Raw genomic sequence first — 8,166 nt, 5'->3', positions numbered from 1 at the left:
TTTTACTTTAAAAGATTTTAAAAATTCAAGAAACAAAATAATTTTTTTTAACGGAACGGCCACTGTAAGTATGTATAAATGTTCACTTTTTGTTTTAGTTTCATCTATAAATCATACGCTATATGTAAAGGCCCGGTCCCACTGCACTTACGGATGCAAAGAGGATGTAAAACGCCATGCATCCGCTGTGTACTCATTGCATACGTGTTTCATACGCTCTATCCATCGAGCATCCGTTTACTTTGATTTCATCCGCGCAAAAAGTTTTGAGCTGCACAAAACTTTTATAACGGATGAACTTTCTGTCGTGTACGATGTAAATGCGCGACATATACGAGCACCAAACGTTCCATGTCCTTTATTATCCGTTAAACGTCCACTGTATCCTCTCTTCATCCTCGCAACTCACATCCGCTCCAGCTGAAAACGGAAAGAGGGAGGAAAGATAAGGTACATGGAACGTCTATACATCGTTAGTAGCACGGAAATAGAAAGGATGTAAGCGTATGCATCTCGTATATAAAGTTTTCAAAACGGACAAAGCGTTTGTATCTGGGATGTATCGGGTATATTGAAGGATGTCTGGAGTTTGCCTAACCCCTTCGGAGCTGTCATCCACTTCCATCCTTTTTCATCCGCTAGGCTTCCGATGAACATCCATTTAACATCCCCGCTACATACTTCCCACGTTCGTTCTTTTCCGTTCTGTTTTCGCAAATTTTCGTCAATTTTGTCCATTTCTGGAGCGGATGAAAACTGATGGAGCCACCCCCGAAAGTTTGCTCGTCCGCTGTGTCCTTTTTGCATACGTTTTGTGTCCATCGGCCACTGGGACCGGGCCTTAAATGTGTTCATGTTTTATATGTTATGTATGTACATTATAATTAGATTTATTTATGTAAATACCAGAGATGGGTCAACATATCGGCCTAGCATGTTCCCCAATCCAATTTAAAAATGAAATGAAATGAAATGGGTGTTTAACGTCCTACTGTTCTGCTCCGACTGGGACAGCGGGGCTACGGCCTACTCTTATATCGAATTCCAAATGCCACGGGATCTTTTACATGCACGCCAATGTGTACACGGGACCTCGGTTTTTTGTCCCATCCGAACGACTATGCGTTGAAATTCAAATGGAATAAAGTATTGTGAATAAAAGATGTATAATTATCCACAAACTTATTACCGGTCGTAGATCAAACACCTTGGACACATCATTTTTATGAATCTTATACTCAAAACATAATTTAAAGTCCTTTACGCAATCTATAGAATTACTGTTAGCCCCGATCCATCACTAAAATAGAAGGGTTTTGTGTCCTGTATATATAAAAGAAAGGGATTGTTTATTCGCTATATAAGTTTAATCAATAAATGAGACCACCGAATGGTCTATTGGTTCTAATAACTGACTATAACAAAGCACTTCCACTGGAACCGTTCTATATTAGACGAACACCATTGTAGTGTTAGTCTATTTAGACAATCTTGGCCAACTGACCGGTAACGCAATATCTTTTTTTTCAATTTTTGTGTTTTTGTTCACAATAAAGGAATTATTTTGGTATTCGATATACCTGACTTACAAAAAGAGAATAACGCGTTAAGGTTAAATTGATTAGATCTAAATATATTTTCTATTGATCTCCATAAACGTCAAAAGTCTAAATACTATATATGGCCATTATCCACTTCACAAAAGCTCCTTTAGTCAGCGACAATCGACAAATATTTAGCTAACTTTCAACGTATTAACGGTATATTTTTATACCCGCATAAAAAAATCCATCGATGACAATCAACTATAAATAGATTCATCCTTCTTCGAAAACTATTTTTATATACGAAATGAACCATTATTGCAGACAATGACATATTTGAGCGACACCACCGCAATAAAGAATAACCTAAGGGGCTGTCCCACTGTCAACATGAAACGTATTATGTTTAATGTGTAAACCATTACAATTTGAATATTTTATTCATTTACACTACCCATCGAAAATAGCTAACGTTCTGTTAAAGCGAGTTATGTCTGATTTTCTAGAAATAATTTTTCCGGTAGTGTCTTTTGAACATACTAGATTAAAGTTCGCGTGTTTCACATTTACGATATATTCTTTGTAATATGCTGGTAATAAGTTCGTGTGTTACACATTTGCGATATTTATGATATGCTGGTAATAAGTTCGTGTATTGCACATTTACGATAGATTAGTTATACTAATTATAAGTTCGTGTATTACATATTTACGATATATTCTTTATAAGATGCTTGTATAAGTTCGCGTATTGCATACTTACGATTAAATTCCTTTTAATTTACTAATTATAAGTGGGCGCATTGAACATTTACAATATATTCCTTATAATAATTATATATTATTAAAATTTATAAGATATTAACGATATACTCTTTTTGGGTATTAGTTATCAGTTCATGTTTGGCATTCAAACATTTTTATAAATATTTATATAAACTATACTATAATTATCAGCTCGTTAAGAACTGTTTTCATTGATTTACAAGGTCCGTTTTCATACTCTTTATTATAATATAGGTATTAGTTATCAGTTCGTGTATGGCACTCAAAAACTTTTATACATATTTATCTAAACTATACTATCGTTATCAGATCGTTAACAATTATGCGCGACTGTTTTCATTAATTTAAAAGATTCGCTTTCATACTAATATTTAAAGCCAGCGTCAGCTATGATTTTCGTTGAAATATTTTCATTTTCATTAACCCGCCTGAATCGAAGCCGGTGGATTATCTATCTTGATGTTTTGATTTTGTTTTCTAATGTTAAATAATCAATCTGGGTACATTTTAACCGTGGAAAATTCGACGTTTTGCGAAATATGCTAATGACGCACAGAGACTTTAAACATGATTGAATGATACAAATCGGTCTATAGATGAAGTAAATTCTCTCTTTATATAAAATCAACTGAAATGGCTGGTTATAGCAACACTGTAGGTGCAGCCTCTTTATGCTTTATACGCAATCATTAATAAAATATTGGCGAATAGGCACATTGCCTACGTCACGCAAGTAGCGGCTTTCAATTCACAGATCATAGTTTCCTATTTGGTCTTTGCTAATACATTTGATATTTTAAATAGCAATGATGGTTATAAAAGGATAGCTAAATTGGGATAAATCAATTAATAATTCCTAAATTTTGTCATCATTTAAAGGACACCTTTTTCTCGAAACAATGCAGTTAAAGGGATGAAAGTCACGGATAGTTGCATATAAAACATTGCATAATGAATAATTAATTCGATATAGATCATGATAATTGGGTTCATGTCATTCATCCATAGGAACACCTTAAATGTTAAATCGTATCGGTATAGATCATAATGAATAATTAATTTGCTAGCATGTCATTCATTCAGGAACATTAAATGTTAAATCTTATCTAACTGATATATCGGTTTATATACCTTTCTGAAATAACTTGTTCTAAATTTAAATTGGTATAAAAATTACAAATTACTGATGTTCAAACTAATTAAGATGACTTTACCTGTTTCTCAAATATCAGATTTTTTGTCATTTATGTTACTTTATCAGTAAAGTTCTAAAGGTATAGAAAACCAGATCGTTTACATTTACCACAACGGTTACAATTATGTAATAAAAGTGCAACCGAGTCTAAATTGGTTGGCTTGTACGAAAAAGTAAAATTATTGTTGCATCATTTAGTTGGACTAAAAACATATTCAAAGCAACTCCTCTATCAAAAACTAACTAAAACTCCCTATCAAAACATTTTAATGCAAAGTAACTACCCCAACTCGTAAAAATATATATAAAGCAGCCTTGTTTTGTGGCATATGACTTGATAGAGGGAAAACTGTGTGATTTAGTGATATATTGATATGCAAATACCTATGCAGGTTATGATATGATAAATAGTCATGGACACTTTACATGGGCACTTATTACCCCAACAGAACCACTGAGCTGCACATGCAACACGCAATAGTGCCATACACATGGGAGGGGTTCATTGTCAAATTTGACACTTCAAGGAAGGGTTGATGAAAACTGCCGCTTGCTGGTTTATCCTATCCATGTTTGCTTTCCTTCAGTTCTTGCATAACATTTACTGTTTAGCGTATCTTTGCTTTAGTGTGTTACGTTTAATTTGATCGGGAGACGTGTTCGTCGACGTCAACGTCTACCGACAACACTGCAAGAATTGGCCGTGGCACTGCAAGAGGAGTGGGTTAGATTGCCCCAAATCGTGATTGGACGGTTGATTAGGAGCGTGCCACGACGAATTGCTGAATGTCTGAGGATTGGTGGAGCAATTACTCATTATTAAGACAAAAATCAAAAACGTCCATTTTCACTTTGGACAGTGTATCTGTTAGCGAGTGAAATGGGGCCGTCAGATAAGCCGCCCATATGAACTGTTTATGTTCATGTGTAGGCAATCGGCCTGTTATTAACATACACTGGTTACCTCTAATAAAAACAGCAGTGCATTTCCGCAGTTTTTTTTATTGTTTCTGCATATCCCCTACTTTTTTTGAAGAGTATATTTGGACCAAATACATATTCAAACTATTGTCTCTATTACATAAAATCATTATCTTTACATTTTAATTAAATGGAACTTATACCCCCAAGCCGTAAAAATCTATTTTAAGCTGCCTTGTTTGGCACGTGACTTGGTCGAGGGAGGATTCACTTTTGGCCTGTATTGGTCGTTACTCGCTGTCCATTTACCATAAACATCGTCTAAGTAAAATTTTGGTTTATGCCCTGCCAACGTCATTTCCCACAGTTTCATCACAGAGTCTGTTATACATTTAAGTCTAGCATTGTTCTCACAACACTAGTTATTCGATCAACACATACGAAGCGCTCCCTACGTCGTACGAGCAGATAGCCCTACATTTTGATCCTGCATGCACCTCATGGATGTTTTCGGCTAATCCAGTATTTTTCTAGTAAGATTGAATGTCTCTACTTTCCATATATACCCAATTTGACTTACTTTTAATGGAAATAACTATACTGTAATACGTTCGTGGAACTTTCTGTCGTGTACGATGTAAATGCGCGACATATACGAGCACCAAACGTTCCATGTCCTTTATTATCCGTTAAACGTCCACTGTATCCTCTCTTCATCCTCGCAACTCACATCCGCTCCAGCTGAAAACGGAAAGAGGGAGGAAAGATAAGGTACATGGAACGTCTATACATCGTTAGTAGCACGGAAATAGAAAGGATGTAAGCGTATGCATCTCGTATATAAAGTTTTCAAAACGGACAAAGCGTTTGTATCTGGGATGTATCGGGTATATTGAAGGATGTCTGGAGTTTGCCTAACCCCTTCGGAGCTGTCATCCACTTCCATCCTTTTTCATCCGCTAGGCTTCCGATGAACATCCATTTAACATCCCCGCTACATACTTCCCACGTTCGTTCTTTTCCGTTCTGTTTTCGCAAATTTTCGTCAATTTTGTCCATTTCTGGAGCGGATGAAAACTGATGGAGCCACCCCCGAAAGTTTGCTCGTCCGCTGTGTCCTTTTTGCATACGTTTTGTGTCCATCGGCCACTGGGACCGGGCCTTAAATGTGTTCATGTTTTATATGTTATGTATGTACATTATAATTAGATTTATTTATGTAAATACCAGAGATGGGTCAACATATCGGCCTAGCATGTTCCCCAATCCAATTTAAAAATGAAATGAAATGAAATGGGTGTTTAACGTCCTACTGTTCTGCTCCGACTGGGACAGCGGGGCTACGGCCTACTCTTATATCGAATTCCAAATGCCACGGGATCTTTTACATGCACGCCAATGTGTACACGGGACCTCGGTTTTTTGTCCCATCCGAACGACTATGCGTTGAAATTCAAATGGAATAAAGTATTGTGAATAAAAGATGTATAATTATCCACAAACTTATTACCGGTCGTAGATCAAACACCTAGGATACATCATTTTTATGAATCTTATACTCAAAACATAATTTAAAGTCCTTTACGCAATCTATAGAATTACTGTTAGCCCCGATCTATCACTAAAATAGAAGGGTTTTGTGTCCTGTATATATAAAAGAAAGGGATTGTTTATTCGCTATATAAGTTTAATCAATAAATGAGACCACCGAATGGTCTATTGGTTCTAATAACTGACTATAACAAAGCACTTCCACTGGAACCGTTCTATATTAGACGAACACCATTGTAGTGTTAGTCTATTTAGACAATCTTGGCCAACTGACCGGTAACGCAATATCTTTTTTTTCAATTTTTGTGTTTTTGTTCACAATAAAGGAATTATTTTGGTATTCGATATACCTGACTTACAAAAAGAGAATAACGCGTTAAGGTTAAATTGATTAGATCTAAATATATTTTCTATTGATCTCCATAAACGTCAAAAGTCTAAATACTATATATGGCCATTATCCACTTCACAAAAGCTCCTTTAGTCAGCGACAATCGACAAATATTTAGCTAACTTTCAACGTATTAACGGTATATTTTTATACCCGCATAAAAAAATCCATCGATGACAATCAACTATAAATAGATTCATCCTTCTTCGAAAACTATTTTTATATACGAAATGAACCATTATTGCAGACAATGACATATTTGAGCGACACCACCGCAATAAAGAATAACCTAAGGGGCTGTCCCACTGTCAACATGAAACGTATTATGTTTAATGTGTAAACCATTACAATTTGAATATTTTATTCATTTACACTACCCATCGAAAATAGCTAACGTTCTGTTAAAGCGAGTTATGTCTGATTTTCTAGAAATAATTTTTCCGGTAGTGTCTTTTGAACATACTAGATTAAAGTTCGCGTGTTTCACATTTACGATATATTCTTTGTAATATGCTGGTAATAAGTTCGTGTGTTACACATTTGCGATATTTATGATATGCTGGTAATAAGTTCGTGTATTGCACATTTACGATAGATTAGTTATACTAATTATAAGTTCGTGTATTACATATTTACGATATATTCTTTATAAGATGCTTGTATAAGTTCGCGTATTGCATACTTACGATTAAATTCCTTTTAATTTACTAATTATAAGTGGGCGCATTGAACATTTACAATATATTCCTTATAATAATTATATATTATTAAAATTTATAAGATATTAACGATATACTCTTTTTGGGTATTAGTTATCAGTTCATGTTTGGCATTCAAACATTTTTATAAATATTTATATAAACTATACTATAATTATCAGCTCGTTAAGAACTGTTTTCATTGATTTACAAGGTCCGTTTTCATACTCTTTATTATAATATAGGTATTAGTTATCAGTTCGTGTATGGCACTCAAAAACTTTTATACATATTTATCTAAACTATACTATCGTTATCAGATCGTTAACAATTATGCGCGACTGTTTTCATTAATTTAAAAGATTCGCTTTCATACTAATATTTAAAGCCAGCGTCAGCTATGATTTTCGTTGAAATATTTTCATTTTCATTAACCCGCCTGAATCGAAGCCGGTGGATTATCTATCTTGATGTTTTGATTTTGTTTTCTAATGTTAAATAATCAATCTGGGTACATTTTAACCGTGGAAAATTCGACGTTTTGCGAAATATGCTAATGACGCACAGAGACTTTAAACATGATTGAATGATACAAATCGGTCTATAGATGAAGTAAATTCTCTCTTTATATAAAATCAACTGAAATGGCTGGTTATAGCAACACTGTAGGTGCAGCCTCTTTATGCTTTATACGCAATCATTAATAAAATATTGGCGAATAGGCACATTGCCTACGTCACGCAAGTAGCGGCTTTCAATTCACAGATCATAGTTTCCTATTTGGTCTTTGCTAATACATTTGATATTTTAAATAGCAATGATGGTTATAAAAGGATAGCTAAATTGGGATAAATCAATTAATAATTCCTAAATTTTGTCATCATTTAAAGGACACCTTTTTCTCGAAACAATGCAGTTAAAGGGATGAAAGTCACGGATAGTTGCATATAAAACATTGCATAATGAATAATTAATTCGATATAGATCATGATAATTGGGTTCATGTCATTCATCCATAGGAACACCTTAAATGTTAAATCGTATCGGTATAGATCATAATGAATAATTAATTTGCTAGCA

The sequence above is a fragment of the Patella vulgata genome, chromosome 6 (genome assembly GCF_932274485.2).
Source record: "Patella vulgata chromosome 6, xgPatVulg1.2, whole genome shotgun sequence".
Lineage (NCBI taxonomy): Eukaryota > Metazoa > Mollusca > Gastropoda > Patellidae > Patella > Patella vulgata.
This window is presented reverse-complemented; position numbering follows the sequence as displayed.